At 42.9% G+C, this 19,217-nt stretch overlaps 1 protein-coding gene across 2 annotated transcripts in view; it reads left to right on the top strand.

The window, feature by feature from the left end:
• The window catches only part of TCF20 (transcription factor 20), a 211,144-nt gene that overhangs the window by 81,133 nt on the left and 110,794 nt on the right, over window positions 1–19,217 (top strand). Inside the window, exon 1 of one of the 2 annotated variants that reach the window (XM_075124219.1) lies at window positions 10,018–10,171. The exons of the other annotated variant lie outside the window; for it this stretch is intronic. The gene's annotated coding sequence lies outside the window, so the exon portion shown is untranslated. Of the gene's footprint in view, window positions 1–10,017; window positions 10,172–19,217 lie in introns of those variants that run through there. 2 annotated transcript variants of the gene reach the window in all.

Below are 19,217 nucleotides of genomic sequence, written 5' to 3'. Positions count from 1 at the left end.
TTCCAGCACAAATCCAGGTTCCCCCCCCGGAAATGGCCCAACTTGATTATCATACACATTGTAAGGAGAGTGATCACTTTAGATAAGCTATTACCAGCAGGAGAGTGGGGTGGGGGGAGAGAAAACCTTTTGTAGTGGTAAACACCCATTTTTTTCATGCTTTGTGTGTATAAAAAGATCTTCTATACTTTCCACAGTATGCATCCGATGAAGTGAGCTGTAGCTCACGAAAGCTTATGCTCAGATAAATTGGTTAGTCTCTGAGATGCCACAAGTACTCCTTTTCTTTTTGCGAATACAGACTAACACGGCTATTACTCTGAAACCTGTCAAGAGTGAGAATCTTTGTGAGATGTGTGCATGGGTAATATTGAAGGAATAATGTATTTACCTTAAAAGTCTGCTTTACAGTCTTGGAGTAAAAATTAGTCACCAGGGGATAATGGCCCTTTGGGGCAAGGGGAATTTGTCACCCTGCCTAACCTGGCTGGTGATGCAATGCCAGGCTCAATTGGTTAGCTTTGCACAACAGTAAGACTTTGAATGGGACACCATCAGAGGCAATGGCAAACAATTGAAACGCCTTAAAGGTAAAAAAGAAACATTACAACAGCCATTACCCGTTCTGACAGGCTGTTTATATTGCTAAGTTTACTAGTTTTTGGAGGTTGTCAGGGTGGGGTGGTGCAAGGTGGAAGGTTCGCCTAGGGCACAAAATATCCTTGCACCGGCCCTGATCATGACACAGCATCAGGGGTTGGTGGTGCATGCCAATATACTGTAATGGCACCTCTCTGGATCTGCTATCTTGTTTCCCAGAATATCCGCTTTCATTAATTAAAAAAAAAAAATCTCTCGAGCTGTTACGGTTGTGAAGAAAACCTCAAAAAAGTGAATGAAGTGTAACCAGTACATAGATGTCTATGAGAGTCTGCAGAGAGCAATATCTCTGAGAGGTGTGAACTGCCCCATTCGTCTTGGTGAGTGGTTAAGTCAAACATCCAGTGATTATTTAAATGTCAGCATTAATAACTTTAATTCTTTCTGTAAGAGAGGAGAGTGCGGTATTGCACATCTGCATACCTCATTGTGAGTGATAGCTCATTGTGGTGGCACAAGCAGGTGACATTTGGGAGATGGTACCTTTTCTTTCCCTCCTCTCCCCACTCCCAGTCAAGAAGACACCATGCCCAAGGGCCAATGGGCATATTGAAGCCCCACCAAGCAGGAGCCAAACTCAAGGAACCCAGTAAAGATCAGAGTGTTCACAATCATATTTGGAACACTATATTTGCACACAATCTACAGTGAGCAGTGTCTCATTTTGGTGACTCACATGGTCAGAACTTACTTTGCTGGTGAAGTTTGGGAGAGTACTACTCCTCCCCCTACCCTGCTTCTCATTGCTCTGGCATTAATATTCAATGATACATTTTCTCCATCTGAGATGAAGTACAGTGCTGGGAGCCAGAAGATTTGGGTTCTGTTCCAAAAAGTGCTTCTGACCCTCTGTGTGACAAAGTCAAGGACAAGACTACTCGCTGAACCTATCCATCTCTCCATCTCCCCATCTGTAAAATGAGGATGAGGATGCTTACTCACCCTTGTAAAGTGCTTTGAGGTCTCTAGATGAAGTGCAGTATAAATGCTTAATATCAGTATTATTAATATACATCAGTTGACTTAAAAGATGTGCCCCTGTCAAATCTTACAACTGATATTTGAAATTTTGGCAAGTTTGAGGGCAGGGGATGGCACAAATTGGGCGTCAGAAGACATAGGTTCTATTCCAGGCTGTGGCACTAACCTGTTGTGTGACCTTGGGTAAGTCTGTTTACCTCTCTGTGCCTCTATTAGAGGACCGGAGTCATAGAGATGGGATGAAATTTAATAATATAAAGTGCAAGGTCATTTACTTAAGGACTAATAACAAGAATTTCAGCTATAAGCTGCGGGCTCATCAGTTGGAAGTGACAGAGGAAGAGAAAGACCTTGTAGGATTTTTGTTAGTTGACAGCAGGATGACTATTAGTCACCAATGTGATGTGGCTATGAATCCTAGGATGTATCGGGTGAGGTATTTCCAGCTGAAGTATTAACGCCATTGTACAAGGCATTGGTAAAACCTCATCTGGAATACCGTGTTCCGTTTTGGTCACCCATGTTCAAGAGAGATTAATTCAAACTGGAACCAATACTGAGAAGAGCTACTACGATGATCAGGGGAACTAGTGAGCCTATTTTATGAGAGGAGACTAAAACAGCTTGGCTTGGTTAGCCTAGCGAACAAAGGCTGAGAGGGGATATGATTGCTCTCTCTAAATACATAGGGAGGGTGAGGAGCTGTCCAAGCTAAAGGACAGCATTGGGCACAAGAACAAATCAATGTAAACTGGGCATGAATAAATTTAGGCTGGAAATTAGAAGATGGTTTCTAACCAGCCAAGGAGTGAAGTTCTGGAACAGCCTTCCAACAGGAGTAATGGGGCAAGAAACTTAGCTAGTTTTAAGATGGGGCTTGGTAAATTTAGGAACTGCATAATGATAGGGTTGCCTCCAATAGCAGTAGATGGACTTGACGATCCAGGCTGTCCCTTACCGTACTCTGCTCCTAAAGCTAGGAATAAGAAGTCTTCCTCTGCAGTTGGCTACTTTTTGTTTAAATGATTGGGCATCAAGTGGCTTTATTTGATTGTTTGTTTGTACTGCTGGCATTACTGGGGAACATTCATTGGCTGTCTAGGGTGACTTTCAGCAAGTTGCTTTGCCCTCCCCCCCCCCCCCCAGCAATATTTTCTTTTTCCCTCTTCTCATCTTATTCATAATCTCCTGAAGCCCAACAAGAAGCCTTCAGGGTACATGTGCCAGTGAGAGAATCTTGAGCTGTGGAATTAATATTCCTGGAACATAACACCAGCAGCATGCACATGCTGAGGAGAATATTAGAGCTATTAGCGGTGGGAGTTTGGAGTGCGTGCAACATCTAGATGGAGAATTCAGTGTGATTAATCTGCCTCTAAGCAGCAGCATTCGGGCTCTGGGAATTCTGGGGCTCATTCAGAATTGGAACTTTTTTTTTAATTACCTTTCCACATCAACAAAACAATCAGTGTGAGAAAATAAACCCATTGATTCCTTGCTCTCTCTCTTCTTTTGGATGAGACATACCCTGAACACTCACAATCCCACTAGCTCCCATGGCACTTTGTACAAGTGAAGAGGGGCTTTAGCCCCAGTGTCCTGGTCAAATTCCAAGTCCACTCCTTACGTTTTGGGCCAGCCTAAAGCACCCCTGCTCTAATTTCTGTTTGATTTTTTTTTTTTTAATTTTCCCCTTCATTCCCCCTCACTTAATGTTATTGGGTAGCATGATTGGCACAGAACGTCTGCCACGTTGCCACCCTAACATTGGCTGCATATCTGTGGTGGTTGGGTTGACAGTGAACCTCAGGAGAGAAAGGGCTGGAAGACTGTTAAGGCTTCTCCTATGCTGTTAGAACAAAAGTTATAGTGTTTACAAGGGGAATACAGACAATATAAAAAGTATAACATATCTATGGGACTGGACAGTTGTCTCTATAAGAACATAAGAAAGGCCATACTGGGTCAGACCAATGGTCCATCTAGCCCAGTATTCTGTTTTACGATAGTGGCCAATGCCAGATGCATCAGAAGGAATTAACAGAACAGGGGAACTATTGAGGGATCCTTCCCCTGTTGTCTATTCCCAGCTTCCATCAGTTAGTGGCTTAAGACACCCAGAGCATCCCTAACTATCTTGGCTAATAAGTCATTGATGAACCTATCCTCCATGAACATATCTAATTCTCTTTGAACCCAGTTATACTTTTGGCCTTTACAACATCCCATGGCAATGAGTTCCATAGGTTGACCGTGCCTTATGTGAAGTAATACTTCCTTTTGTTTGTTTTAAACCTGCTGACTATTAAATTTCATTGGGTGACCCCTGGTTCTTGTGTTATGTGAAGGGGTAAATAACACTTCCTTATTCACTTTCTCCACACTATTAATGATTTTATAGACCTCTATCATAACCACCCCGTAGTCGTCTCTTTTCCAAGATGAAAAGTCAGTCTTTTTAATCTCCCCTCATATAGAAACTGATCCATATCCCTAAATCATTTTTGGTGTCCTTATCTGTACCTTTTCCATTTTTAATATATCTTTTTTGAGATGGGGTGACCAGAACTACACACAGTAAGTATTCAAGGTGTGGGCATACCATGAATTTATATAAGGGCATTATGATATTTGCTGTGTTATTACCTATCCCTTTCCTAATGATTCCTAAAATTCTGTTCGCTTTTTTGATTGCCTCTGCACACTGAGCAGATATTTTCAGAGAACTACCCACAATAACTCCAAGATCTCTTTCTTGAGTGGTAACAGCTGATTTAGACTCCATCATTTTGTATGTGTAGTTTGGATTATGTTTTTCCAAGATGCATTACTTTTCATTTATCAACACTGAATTTCATGTGCCACATTGCTGCCTTTGTAACTCTTCGCAGTCCACTTTGGACTTAACTATTTTGAGTAATTTTGTATTGTCTGCAAATTTTGCCACATCACTGTTTCTCCCTTTTTCCAGATCATTTATGAATATGTTGTGTTGCACAGGTTCCAGTACAGATCCTTGGGGGACTCCGCTATTTATCTCTCTCCGTTTTGAAAACTGACCTTTCCTACTCTTTGCCCCCCCCCACCTTTAACCAGCTACTGATCCACGAGAGGACCTTCCCTCTTTTCCCATGACTGTTTACTTTGCTTAAGAGCCTTTAGTTAGGGACCTTTTCAAATGCTTTCTGAAAATCCAAGTGTGCTATATCAGCAAAGAATTCTAATACAGCGGTTCTCAAACTGTGGGTCAGAACCCCATTTTAATGGGGTCGCCAGAGCTGATATTAGATTTGCTGGGGCCTGGGGCCAAAGCCCAACGGCTTCAGCCTTGGATGGCAGAGCGCAAGTTATAGGGCTTTGGCCCTCCCACCCAGGGCAGTGGGGCTTTGGCTTTGGTTGGTCCCCCCTCCTAGGGTCATGTAGTAATTTTTTTTGTCAGAAGGGGGTGTAAGTGCAATGAAGTTTGAGAACCCCTGCTCTAATAGAGAGGTATGATTTCAGTTGACAAAAGCCATGTTGATTCTTCTCCAACATATTGTGTTTATCTATGTGTTTTGTTTGTTCTGTTCTTTACTGGAGTTTCAACAATTTGCCTGGTATTGAAGTTAGACTTATTGGCCTATAACTGTCATGATCGCCTCTGGAGCCTTTTTAAAAAATCAGCCTCACATTAGCTATCCTCCAGTTATCTGGAACAGAGGCTGTTTTAAGTGATAGGTTACATACCACAGTTGTTAGTTCTGCAATTTCCTATTGAGTTCTGAGGGATCTTGGGTGAATAGCATGTGCTCCAGGTGACTTATTACTGTTTAATTTATCAATTTGTTCCAAAACTTTCTCTGTTGACAGCTCAATCTTGGACAGTTCCTCAGATTTGTCACCTAAAAAGAATGGCTTAGGTGTGGGGATCTCTTCTGTATCCATGCAAAGAATTCATTTATAGAGCTCTGCAAATCCGTGGATATCCACTTTATGTCTGTGGATCATATTTGCGGATTGTGGATCAGATGTAGATATAAATTTTGTATCCACACAGGGCTCTTTTCATTTAGCTTCTCCACAATGGCCTTGTCTTCCTTAAGTGCTCCTGTATCACCTTGATTGTCCAGTGGCCCCACTGATTGTTTGGCTGGCTTCCTGCTTCTATTGTACTTTTAAAAAACATTTTTTTTTGCCGTTAGTTTTTTTGCCTTAGCTAGTTTCTCTTTAGATTCTTTTTTGGCCTGCCTTATTTTACTTTTACACTTGACTTGCTAAAGTTTATGCTCCTTTCTATTTTCCCTTCTAGGATTTGATATCCATTTTTTTAAAGAGTGCCTTTTTGCCTTTAACCATCTCTTTTTTTTGCTCTGCTGTTTAGCCATGGTGGTATTTATTTTGTCTTCCTACTGTTTTTGTGGGTATCTATTTAGTTTGAGTCTCTATTATGGTGTTTTGAAATAGTCTCCATGCAGTTTGCATGCATTTCACCCTTCTGTCTGTTCCTTCTAATTTCCGTTTAACTAGCTTCTGAATTTTTGTGTAGTTCCCCCTTTCTAAAGTTAAATGCTGTTGTGGTGGGTTTCTTTGGCATTTTCCCCCTGACACGGATGTTAATTCTAATTACATTATGGTTGCTATCACCAAGTGGTTCAGTTATATTCACCTCTTGGACCAGAATCTTCATTCCATTTAGGACAAAATCAAGAATTGCCTTTCTCCTTGTGGGTTCCAGGAGAACTGCTCCAAGAAGCAGCCATTTAATGTGCCTAGAAATGTTACCTCTGCATCCTTTCTTTAGGTTATATATACAGAGTCAATATGAGGATAGTTGAAATCCCCCATTATTATTTGTTTTTCTTCCTTTTACAGCTTCTCTAATCTTCCTGAGCATTTCATAGAATCATAGAATATCAGGGTTGGAAGGGACCTCAAGAGGTCATCTAGTCCAACCCCCTGCTCCAAGCAGGGCCAATCCCCAATTTTTGCCCCAAATGGCCCCCTCAAGGATTAAACTCACAACCCTGGGTTTAGCAGAGCAATGCTCAAACCACTGAGCTATACCTCCCCCCAAATTTCACAATCCCTGTCACCATCCAGTCAACTGATCACTAGTATATTCCAGGTTTCAGAGTAACAGCCATGTTAGTCTGTATTCGCAAAAAGAAAAGGAGTACTTGTGGCACCTTAGAGACTAACCAATTTATTTGAGCATAAGCTTTCATGAGCTACAGCTCACTTCATCGGATGCATACTGTGGAAAGTGTAAAGATCTTTCTTTGTGAGCTGTAGCTCACGAAAGCTTATGCTCAAATAAATTGGTTAGTCTCTAAGGTGCCACAAGTACTCCTTTTCTTTTTAGTATATTCCAGCTACTATACTCTTATTGTTCGAGCATGGAATTTCTATCCATAGACATTCTCTGGTACAGATTGATTCATTTAAGATTTTTACTTTATTTGACTCTGTGCTTTCTTTCCCATATAGTGCCGCTCCTCCACCAGTGTGGCCTACTCTTTTATTAATATATATTTTGCACCCTGGTATTACCGCGTCCCATTGGTTATCCTCATTACACCAAGTTTTCACAATGCCTAGTGTATCATTTAATGCCAGGCACTCTAGTTCACCCATTTTAGTATAAAAACTTCTAGCATTTGTGCATAAGCAAATTGACATTTTGTCAAAATTCAGTTGCTTGCCTTCATGTGTTATATTTAAATGGGACTCCTTTTATGTTTGACTGTTCCTTACTAGCTCCTGTACTTCACCAACTTATTTCCTATCCTCTTTACTAAAATCTAGAGTTCCCCCTTTAATAAATTCATCCCTAAGGGATGTCTCCATCCAAACTCTGTGTTCCTCTGCACCAGTCGACTTTTCCCTGAAAGGCCATTTAGAACAGCGTAGTAATGGTAGGGATATACAGCAGATCGTCCAATTCCTAAATCATAGCCCCCACTACTAGAGATAGGAGGGGTTCTCCCTCTGCCCATTGCAGCCCATTTAACACTGCACTGGCATACAGGAGTCATAAGAGACCCACTGCCAGCAGGGGAAGAATTTCCCCATGGCAAAAACCATGCCTTGAATGTGAGTTGAGAGTTCCTGCAGTACACACTGCTACAGGGATTCTGAGTTGTTCCAAGATGTGGAGCAGCCTATAGGCAATAATCTAGAAGTTCCCATAAGTGAGACCAGCTTCTGGTTGGAAGGGGCCACACCAGTCCCCATGACAATCTAGAATTCTAGGGGTGTACAGGTTGCCTATAGCTACCTTTATGCCCCCTTCTCTTGGGCTACACCGTTCTGTGCTGTTAGCAGTACACTTCCTAATGAGATAGTTGAGTAGTTTGGATTCCATTCCATATTGGCCAGTGGTGAATATACCCATTACCCGGGGATTGTTTCTATTCTACTTCCCATTCCATGCACTGATCTCCCTCCTCCCCACTGAAGCGTGGCAGGGATTTGTTATACTTTTTATATTGTTTGTGCATTCCCCTTGTAAACACTTTCACTTTTGTTCTAACAGCACAGGAGAAACTTTAACATTCTTCCAGGGAGGGTCAGACAATTCTACAGCAGTATCTTTCCCCCCACTTTCCCCTTCCCACCTTGTGGAATGTGCTCTGGAGGTCTGAGCTGGAAAAGAGGTGGAAACTGTGGGGTGGGCACATAAATGGGCAGGTCAGGAGGCACCTATATATTGTCCCTCCTCTGGCCCTGCAAAGATGCTCAAAAAGAAGATAGTACAGCCTGGAAGTATATTATTTTTTCCACAGGGATCCCAGGGGCACCTGCAGCCAAAGGGAATCCCTGATTGCATCACTCTAGAATCAAGAAGCAGGGGAGGGCTGCTAGGGTCCTGATATGGTACTGAGGGACATGGCTTCTGTATGATACCCCTGATTGGGGTGTACTCCACAGCCTATTCCATGAGAGTCAATCTTCCACTCCTCTGCAAAATGGAAGAGGGGACACTGAGACTTACCCTGGACTGTCTAGGGCAACGTTTTTTTGTTTTTTTTTTAAATGTCCTTACTTGTTTACAAACCCACTTTTATTATTTAAAGTCAAAGATCTGAAGAAGAGCTCTGTGGAGCTCAAAAACTTCTTTCACCAACAGAAGGTGGTCTATTAAAGGATCTTACCTCACGCACCTTTTCTTTCTCTAAAAATTTTATAAAGTGATTTTATACAGTGATTGCTGTTTAATGTTTACATTTCATGTGACTCCAAACTAGTCTCTGTAATCTCTTGGTGCTCATGCATTAGACCATTGTGGGTGAGACTGGGTTTCCTATGCTGGAGGAAAAGACTTAAATTTAGAACACAAATAAAGCAAAACAATATATGCATATTTTTTTTGGTTCCTGAAAATATCTGAAATCATACTAAGTTTTGACCTTTTAATACTGACTTGGTAAGCAACTCTTGAAAACTTCCATGCTCCTACCTCTGTTTTACAGCTAGTTTTGGTGCCACTTGGTCCTTGGATAGTTCATGAATGTGATTTTATAAAAGCATATATGCTAAAGCTGCTTGCCCTTTCTAATCTCTATTGCATCTCCTCCATCTATCCCTCAGGCAGGGAACAAGAGCCTCTTCTGGCACTCCAAGTGGCTTCTCCCAGGCCTAACCCCACATATAACTGTGTGGATGTATCTCAGTCCTGACTTGCAGCACCCCCTGTATTCCAGTTAATAAGAGTAAAGCGAGTCAGCTCTTCAGATGGAAGAAGCCGAACATGCTAATTAATATTATTCCAGCCTGGACCTATAGCCCACTCCTACAACATCTTTGCCATTACACTTTCAATCCTAACCTGCAGTAGCCTCTGTTAAACCATTGTTAGGACCTGCCCTGTTCTGCCAATGTACCTCAGTCCTGACCTGCAGTATCCCCTGCTTTTCCCCAGAATGCCTCCCTCCGAATTCCAGCCCTGAGCTTTCAATACCCCCTAGTGCACCTTGATCTTGACCTGTAGCACTTTTCTCCTAATCCAGACTTGATACCCCACAAGCAGTTCTTTCAATTTACTTCAGTCCTAAGAGGGTTTCCAGGGTGGGTACATGGCACAGGAAGATCACATTTTGTCCAAGCACCTCCTACTACTAGTCCCGTTCCCCCCACTCAAACCACCTTGAAAAGATATTTTCATTGTGGAGCAAACTTTATTTCACAAACAAAAAAGAGCACATTTGATACAAGTGATTTCCATAGCCAGCCATTTCATCTGTTCCCTTTGTTACTATAGCAGATATGTGTAATGAATAAGAGTCTTTTCCCCTCCCCTCTCATATTCCTCCCTGTTCTAGCCTGCAGTGAAGTCACAATCCAGTGTTTGTAGACTCCATGTGATGTCACAGACTCAGCCTTGTGACTTCACTTGCAGGCTCAGGCAGAAGGTGCAGACGGGGCTGAGAGAAGAGGAAAAAAGCCCCCTCCTCTTTACTCCCACCCTCTTGGTTTATAAAACCAGTAGCTGAGATAAATCGGAAGGGGGTGGGGAGAAGCAGCAGGGAAAGCTGAGAATCATGCCAGAAAGGTACAGTAAATTGGCTTTATTTCTCTTCTTCTTGAAAGTTTAGAGTGTAAAATTGCCCTGCAAAGGCCAGATCTTGCAGACCACACGCGTGTGTGTGCCAGCCAGTGACGCTCTGGCTGTACGGTGCATTCTCTGATAGTGTGTGTGGGGAGGGAGGCAGTGAGGGATGCAGGGTAGGGGCAGGGAAACCGCTTAATACCATTTCTCAGCGGAACGCAGCTGGAGTCCTATTTGGCTGGTCACAGTGAGCCTCTTTCTTGTCCATTTCAAAGGCCCCAGCTGCTGGCTGTTCCTTGCATTCTGTCTCTAGCTTTGAAACCGACATAAATGGGTTATTGGGTTTGTGGCTGCGGTGTTTTTTTGTTGTTGTTGTTGTGTGCGTGTGCTTTGCAGGTTCAGAGTGGTACCGGAGAAGAAGGGGGAGGGGGGGCTGGTATTTGAATGTGGTGGGTGTATACATAAGGAGGGAGAAGGGCAGGGCCTCAGGGTCATATTCTCAAGAGCTGTGAGACATGATTCCTTTTTAATATCTCCATCTTTTTAACTGATGACAGCAAAATAGCATGTAGGTGCATCAGCAAAGAACTGCCTCAAAATGACAAGGGGGAGGGGGCTGGTTAACTTGCAGCTCCCTTTAGCAGTTTTTTCTGTGTCCAATTTGCCATTCATTTGAGATTTTGGACAAAGAAGGGGCAGTGGGTGGGCTGCTTTGAGTTTTGTGATATAATATGACTGGAGCGAGAGAGTAGAATGCAGACAGTTAAGAAAGGAGCGAGGTCTTTGCTCATTCAGTCTGTTCAGGAAGCCGTCATTTTGTGTTAGTCTCTGTGTCTGGAGGAGGAAGGATGGGGAGAGAGTGACAGTGAAAAGCTTTATGACATTGCGTTGTTTCTTTATTTATTAAATACACACTCAAGGGAAAAGGGACTTCCAAGGAAATCAGCAGAGAAGGGTATCTGGCTAAAAATGACCCTGCACTGACTCACATTCAACTGGACTCTTATTGACAGTGATGTAGTGTTTTTGTTCTATTTTTAAAACGAAGCGCTGGAGACAGAAGGTGCATGAAGGTGCTATGCAAGCTCCTCTCTACCACAGCACCTCATTCTGATGACCAGCAGCATTTCTCCTATTCCATTCCTATACCCTGATCGGCAGAGCTGTGTTAATCTCGTCCTGACAGTCTGCAGCATCCCTGCTATTCCATTTTCTGGTCCCCAGTGTGCTTCAGTCCTGATGACCTACAGCACCCCGTGCTTTTTTACAGCTGGACCCTCATGCACCTCTGCCAGTACATCTGAGTCTTGATGAACAGCACCCCCTTGCACTTACAGACTTGGTCTTTTGAGCAGAGATGTATAATTAATTGTGGAGCATTCTTGCAGTCTAAACAGACAGCTGGATTATCAGAAGAGATGCACCTACTGCATGGTTCTGAAAATATGTAATTCTGCAGACATTTAGGAAAGGCTCTGCGAACCACAGTTTGAGAATCTCTGTGCTAATGTAACTTCAGTGGTGATCGGAGACAGGATTTGAATCCAGGTCTTCAGTGATGAAAAGCTATTGCACTGCCCCCTCTGCATAACTAAATTTCATCTTCTCTTCCCCACTCTGGGATGCTGATATAACCCCTCATATGTCTTTCCATCTCTGCTCCTTTCCCTGGCATTAAAAGGGTGTTACTGGCCTCTCAGGGGAGTTGTGAAGATTTGTTAGTTTGTAAAAACACTTTTGCTATCTGAGTGTTGTGTTGGTTCCTCTGAGCCATGACCAGTTATTAACACAGAAGTGGAGCCTGGAATCCTACCTCACCCCTCAGAGAATGAAGTCAAATGACCCATCACTCCCCCAGGAAATCCACAGCTCCCTCATTTCTGCTGTTTATCCTAAACGACAGAAGACAGGTGCGACAGAAAACCAATGCGTGGCAAAATCTAGGTGGGGCTGAGTAGTGTATCTGCTGTAATCTGTGTGTGGAGCCACAATGTGATTTGAGGGAAGAGAATATTTGAGGATGTGATTTAGCAGAGATTAGATCTGGAAAAGAGCTTAAACCTTGTCCTCTCCTTTGGCTAGTGCAGGATTGTTCCCTCCCGTATATTCCTCAGGGCGTTGTCCAGACCTGTTTCAAATGACTGAAGTCATGAGGCTTCCACCACTCTTTTGCTTTTCTATGAATTCCCTTCAGTATGCTGACAGACATTCCTCAATATTGTACCCAGGGGTTACCCCCATCCCATATTGGAAGGGCAGAGGATTCGATCCCTTTTCTAAGCAAAGGAAGGTTGCCAGGTGTCTTCTGCCACATTCATACACTGCTGTGAGGGAAGGAGGCAGGCTCCAGCTGGGCAGAAGATCTCAACAAGAGGCTAAAAGCATTTGAGGTAAGGGATTTTCCCTCTCTGAGGAGGGGAAGTAATCAGGGAGCACATGCAAGGATCTTTCTGAGAGCAAGAGAGAGCCCTGGGCAGAAGATGCCTGAATCCCCTGGAGAGCCTCCAGTGGCTGGTAAAGGGAAACTGAATAGATTTCCCCCCCCTTATTATGAGAGGTTCTCTTGCTGCTGCTGCTGCTGCCACCACCATCACCCATTTCCCCCCTCTCCCCTGTCCCTTCAATCCTGAAGAAAAAGACTTAGGCATGAAAAACATCCTTTTCTTGAGATACAATGCTAGCTAATTCCTGAGGTGGTCACTACCTCTTTTCAGAAATGTTAGCAGAGCAAGACACAACCTTGATCACCTCAATGAATGAATGAATTTTATCATAAAAGTTGTGAAGCAGAGCCATCATCTGGAAAGAGCAATCCCTCCCGCCGTTCTTTTTCCCCACTGGTGGACTGAATGGCTGCATCACGAGCTAGAATTCTGTCTTATAAGCATCGTCCTTGGGAATATGCCTCCTCATAAGAACGGCCATACTGGGTCAGAACAAAGGCCCATCTAGCCCAGTATCCTGTCTTCCAACAGTGGCCAAGAGGTGCCCCAGAGGAAATGAATAGAAGAGGTAATCATCAAGTGAATCCATTCCCTGTCACACATTCCCAGCCTCTGGCAAACAGAAGCTAGGGACACCATCCCTGCCCATCCTGGCTAATAGCCATTGATGGACCCCTATCCTCCATTAATTTATCTAGTTCTTTTTTGAACCCAATTATAGTCTTGGCCTTCACAAAATCCTCTGGCAAGAAGTTCCACAGGTTGACTGTGTGTTGTGTGAAAAAATACTTCCTTTTGTTTGTTTTAAACCTGCTGTCTATTAATTTCATTTGGTGACCCCTAATTCTTGTGTTATGAGAAGGAGTAAATAACACTTCCTTATTTACTGTCTCCACACCAGTTATGATTTTGTAGCTCTCAATCATATTACCCCTTAGTAGTCTCTTGTCCAAGCTGAAAAGTCCCAATCTCCTTAATCTCTCCTCTTATGGAAGCCATTCCATACCCCTAATAATTTTTGTTGACCTTTTCTGAACCTTTTCCAATTCCAGTATAGCTTTTTTGAGATGGGACGACCACATCTGCACGCCGTATTCAAGATGTGGGCGTACCATGGATTTATATAGAGGCAATATGATATTTTCTGTCTTATTATATGTACCTTTCCTAATGATTCCCAACATTCTATTAGCTTTTTTGACTGCTGCTGCACATTGAATGGATGTTTTCAGAGAACTATCCACAATGACTCCAAGATCTTTCTTGAGTGGTAACAGCTAATTTAGACCCCATCATTTTATACGTATAGTTGGAATTATGTTTTCCAATGTGCATTACTTTGCATTTATCAACGTTGAATTTCATCTGTCATTTTGTTACCCAGTCACCTAGTTTTGAGAGATCCTTTTGTAGCTCTTCGCACTCTGCCTGGGTCTTAACTATCTTGAGTAATCTTGTATCATCTGCAATTTTTGCCACCTTACGGTTTACTCCCTTTTCCAGATCATTTATGAATATGTTGAATAGGACTCGTCCCCATACAGACCCCTGGGGGACACCACTATTTACCTCTCTCCATTCTGAAAACTGATAATTTATTCCTACCCTTTGTTTCCTATCTTTTAACCAGTTACCAATCCATGAGAGGACCGTGCCTCTCACTTCATGACAGCTTACTTTGCTTAAAAGCCTTTAGTGAGGGACCTTGTCAAAGACTTTCTGAAAATCTAAGTACACTGTATCCACTGGATCCCCCTTGTCCACATGCTTGTTAATCCCGTCAAAGAATTCTAGTAGATTGGTGAGGCATGATTTCCCTTTACCAAAACCATGTTGACTCTTCCCCAACAAATTATGTTCATCTATGTGTCTGACAGTTTTGTTCTTTACTATAGTTTCAACCAGTTTGCCTGGTACTGAAGTTAGGCTTACCTGCCTGTAATTGCCAGGATCGCCTCTGAAGCCCTTTTTAAAAATTGGCGTCACATTAGCTCAGGGGTGGCCAACCTGAACCTGAAAAGGAGCCAGAATTTATCAATGTACATTGCCAAAGAGCCACAGTAATATGTCAGCAGCCCCCCATCAGCTCTCCCCCACTACTCTGGCTCCCAGCGCCTCCCAGCCACCGGCAGCCCCACCAATCAGCACCTCCCCCTCTCTCCCTGCATCTCCCGATCAGCTGTTTTGTGGCGTGCAGGAGGCTGGGGGGAGGGGGAGGAGCGAAGGCATGGCAGGCTCACAGGAGGGGGCGGGAAGGGGTGGACTGGGGGCAGGGCATGTGGCAGAGCCAAGGGTTGAGCAGTGAGCACCCCCTGGCACATTGGAAAGTTGGCACCTGTAACTCCAGCCGCGGAGTTGGTGCCTATCCAAGGAGCTGCATATTAACTTCTAAAGAACCACATGTGGCTCCGGAGCCACACGTTGGCCACCCGTGCATTAGCTGTCCTCCAGTCATTTGGTACAGAAGCTGATTTAAATGATAGGTTACAGACTACAGTTAGTAGTTCTGCGATTTCACATTTGAGTTCCTTCAGAACTCTTGGGTAAATACAATCTGTTCCTGGTGACTTATTACTGTTTAGTTTTTCAATTTGTTCCAAAACTTCCTTTAATGACACCTCAATCTGGGACAGTTCCTCAGATTTATCACCTATATCATCCTCGAGGGATGATACATGCTTTCTCCCTACCCTGACCTGCACAAAGGTCAGGTCCGTATGTATGTATATATATGTATGTATGTGTATATGTGTGTGTGTATCTATCTATCTAATGAGTGTGAGTACTGGGTTCAGGTCAGTGGTGCTGGTGGTTGTTCCTAGGACTGAATTTTTATTATTTCTGATCACTGGTCATTAAATCATTTGAGCTGCAGTGTTTTTTTTTTTTCTATCCTGGCAAGAATGGAATTCTGGACCTTAAACTTGGCTAAGACCTGTGCAAACTCACTGAGGGCTTAATTTGAACTGTAGCACCTCTTTTACTGGTGAAGATGCATGAGATGGAAAGACCCCCCGGGGCTCAACATTCAGAACCTTGACAAAGACGGCAGTACTGGCAATTTAAAAACAAACAAGAAACCCAACATTGAGCTCATGCTCAAATAAATTGGTTAGTCTCTAAGGTGCCACAAGTACTCCTTTTCTTTTTGCGAACATTTTCCCTGTAGACAAAGTCTAATGGTTTCATAAACCTTGAAAGAAAAGTTAAATATTTGTCCCTCAGCTGTGACTACCTCTTCTCTCAAACTTTGCTGGGTCATTAGAGTCCCATGCACCTAGAAAAATGAATTCCTATTTTCATCTCCAAGAGAAACAGTAATGGCCTATAGAAGCAAAGATTTATTATCTTAAAAATTAAGTTCAGTTAACTTAATTGGACTGTTTGTAGATCCTCTTGAACCTGGAAGTAGGAACTGCCCAGGATGTTACTAACAGCCTGGGACTCTGATCTATGTGTAGGTAATGCTTCTAGGACAGTAGGTAATACTCATATTTTAAAATCAGGTCATTCTGATTACTGTTGCTCCATGTTCCTACTTCAGTTCCAGCACAATCTTAGAAGACTTTGTTGCTAAACTCTTAAGAGTCAGGGATTAATGGTTTTTGAAAGTTGAGATTAGTGGCTTCAATACTGCATTGTTTCTAGCCCTTGCAGTTCTTGATATAGCAGATATTAAAATCAGTTGAATTGGAAGTTGTTGGATTTGAGGTTTCTTGTGAAGGGTGGGGGAAGATAAGGCATAAGGGAAATCAGAATATGATGATTTGGGGCGGGAGGGGAGGTGGGGGTCCAGTGTTTCATGAGTCACCAGAGCTATAAAATCCTGCTATATGTCATAACAAAACTGCAATTCATTGGTGTGTAACATTAGTTTCTGTCCCTGGAGGTTCCTGAGATTTATTGTATATCTAAATAGTCCTTCAGACCAGGCATAAGTACGGGCCTCTTACCAGACAAGCCAAGAATACCTTCAGCATCCAACAGTCCTGGTCCAGTCCAATCCACCTTGCTTACCCTCCACCTCCTGCCATAAGCCTGTCTCAGATGCTTTGTAATTTACCTAAACTTCTGTAATTACATAGAAGTGGGGAGTCTGTTATATACCAAGAGATCAGTGACGTGGAGAACCAACCCTACACCTTCTAACAGAAAAAATACCTCCAAAGAAGTTTTTGATCATCTGATATTCAAAACAACTCTTGCATACATGTGCGAAGAAACCAGTGGGGGAATGGAAGTAGGAATCTAATCTCCACTGTCTCTAAAATTTGAGATCCTATGTTATGGGGATTTAAAAATGGGGAGATCCTGTCAAGTCTGGAAATTCCCACTCCCCTGTGGGCAGAAAAACAACAACAAAGAAAACCCCTGTTAAAGGCAAACACATTTTAAAATCCCCTTCTATAAAACGTGTTCTGGCAAGGCAGAGTTGGTTTTCATAAGACTGTTTTAAGAGATGGGTGGTGGTTCTAATATTTTCTTCTTTTACTATTTTGATATGTTTAGTGATTCAGATAATGAGGATTTATTGATATAATGGTCTCTTCTGCCTCGCTGGAGAATGTCTTGCCAGTGAGCCATAAATTTTGTATGGCTTAGTATTTTAAATTCACACACTTAAAACATCTTCATGGATATGGGATAATTTTCCCTCAAAAGTTCAGCTCCTCTTCCTAGAGTCAGATTCCTTTGTCTGCGACATCAAAACCACTTCCACAGCAACCGAATTCTGATATTGCAAATGGAGGTTTCTGACAAGAAGTGAAGGGAATAAGCAGCAGAAGCTGAACAGATCTGAAGGGGGGAAAAAAATCTTATTTTCATATGCTAGTTCCTTGTAAAAGAGAGATGGGGTGAGAGGAGTATTGAAATATAAAGCGAGAGAAGCAGAATTCTCTTCTATATTTCAGTATTTGACTTTTTTTCCTCTCGTGACACCCACATTCAGCCACTTGTATCAGCTTCTCCTTAGGTATGCCCCAGAATTCTTCACTCTGGCTGATTTGATATTGCAGCAATTGGACTGCAGGCCTCAGCACTGTGGCTTATGGAGGTGCCCCTGGTGTCTGAAGGAGAGCCATTTCCAAGTGGTGGACCAAGTCATGACCACCAGGTTGAGACTCTCTGCTCTACATAAAATATTTCCACGAAGAAGCTAGACTTTTTGACTAGTATCTTTTAGGGAGTCTAATGCCAGTGAATTAATGAGGGAGGAGCCCTCCAGGCTCTTACCACAGAGTCCTGAGAGAGATTGAATACTGCCCCTCCCACCAGTGGTCAGATGTAAGACTTTTTAGTTGAATCACTGTAAAGAGAGTAGAAGGAAGAAATGGGAATAGTGCTAGAAAATACTAATGAATGCAGCCATACTGATGTTTGTCTCACTTCAAGACAGACAAACTGCTGTTGCTTTGAATTTGCCTAAAGAATTAGCTGTCTCACAACTAGTGTTTCAGTCCACGGTAGTGTGGTCTATATGTGACTAATCTTGCTGGCCTCTTTTGTATTAATATCTAGTTTTTTCTCTGGTGCCCGTGCCCATCCCCATAGCATCTAAGTGCTATAGATAAAAGTTGTACCAGTGACATCGAGAGTGTGTATGCTGCATAGTATAGAGTGAAAGGGGAAATAATTTGATGGGATAAAGATGCTATTTTGGAGAGGGAATGCAGTGTATGTGCCTGGGAGAAATCTGTATGCTCCGGTCTCTGTGTGGAATAACATCAGCCTGCCAGGTGCTGCCAGTTCAGCACTTTTCAGCGTCAAACTTTTTCTCCAAAAACTCCACCTCAGAGAATCTCACCAACCACCTTCAGAAATCCTCTCCTCCTTAGAAACACCTGTGTGGTCTGATGTCTTCCAGTCCACAGACAGAGGGAGTTGCTGAGAGTAGTTAGTGATATTTTTATAAAATGAATCCTTTAAGAGGCTGATTTTGATGCTGAATTGGCAGCACCTGGACGCTGATGTACTCTAGGTACAGAAAAGGCCCAGGAAAGACAATATCCCCACCCTGTGCACCTCAGCCATGATCTGGCACAGCCACCTTTTAAGGTACAAATGTGTTAAACACCATTGTTTCTATCCTTTTTCTCCCTATAGATGGATACCCATGACTTTTGCATGTGGTTGTGACACCCCCCCCCCCAGCTCTTAATATATGTTACTGGAGTGTGGTCATGACTGAGTAACTTCTGACCCATGGCTAGATCAGAATTGGTGACCTCCATGTCTAAAGGAGACTATCTCATCTGCAGTTGTCAGTCCTCTCAGGGTCAGAGGGAATTTTCAAATCCCCATGAGAACTTGTGTCCTGTGAGAGACAGGAATGGGATTTGCAGGGTAAACCTGATACTGAAGTAGCAGATGGAACCTGAGAATACTGAAGTGACCAGTGCTATTTACCCTGTGAACTTTGATGGCTGCAGAAGCAGGGAGAAATTTACTTGAGCTTTCAGTGACTACTTAAATGCCTTTACTTTTCCCAGGATTCTTTGAGTCTCCATGCTAAAGGGTTCAAATGTTAGCTGTCACGTTGCCTCTCATCCCACCCTCATTTATATACAAGTATTCTCAAACTGAGGCTTCCTGATGGGGATGAG

The sequence above is a fragment of the Caretta caretta genome, chromosome 1 (genome assembly GCF_965140235.1).
Source record: "Caretta caretta isolate rCarCar2 chromosome 1, rCarCar1.hap1, whole genome shotgun sequence".
NCBI classification, from domain to species: Eukaryota; Metazoa; Chordata; order Testudines; family Cheloniidae; genus Caretta; species Caretta caretta.
The sequence above is the reverse complement of the archived record's forward strand: the minus strand, read 5'-3'. Positions and strand labels throughout refer to the sequence as shown.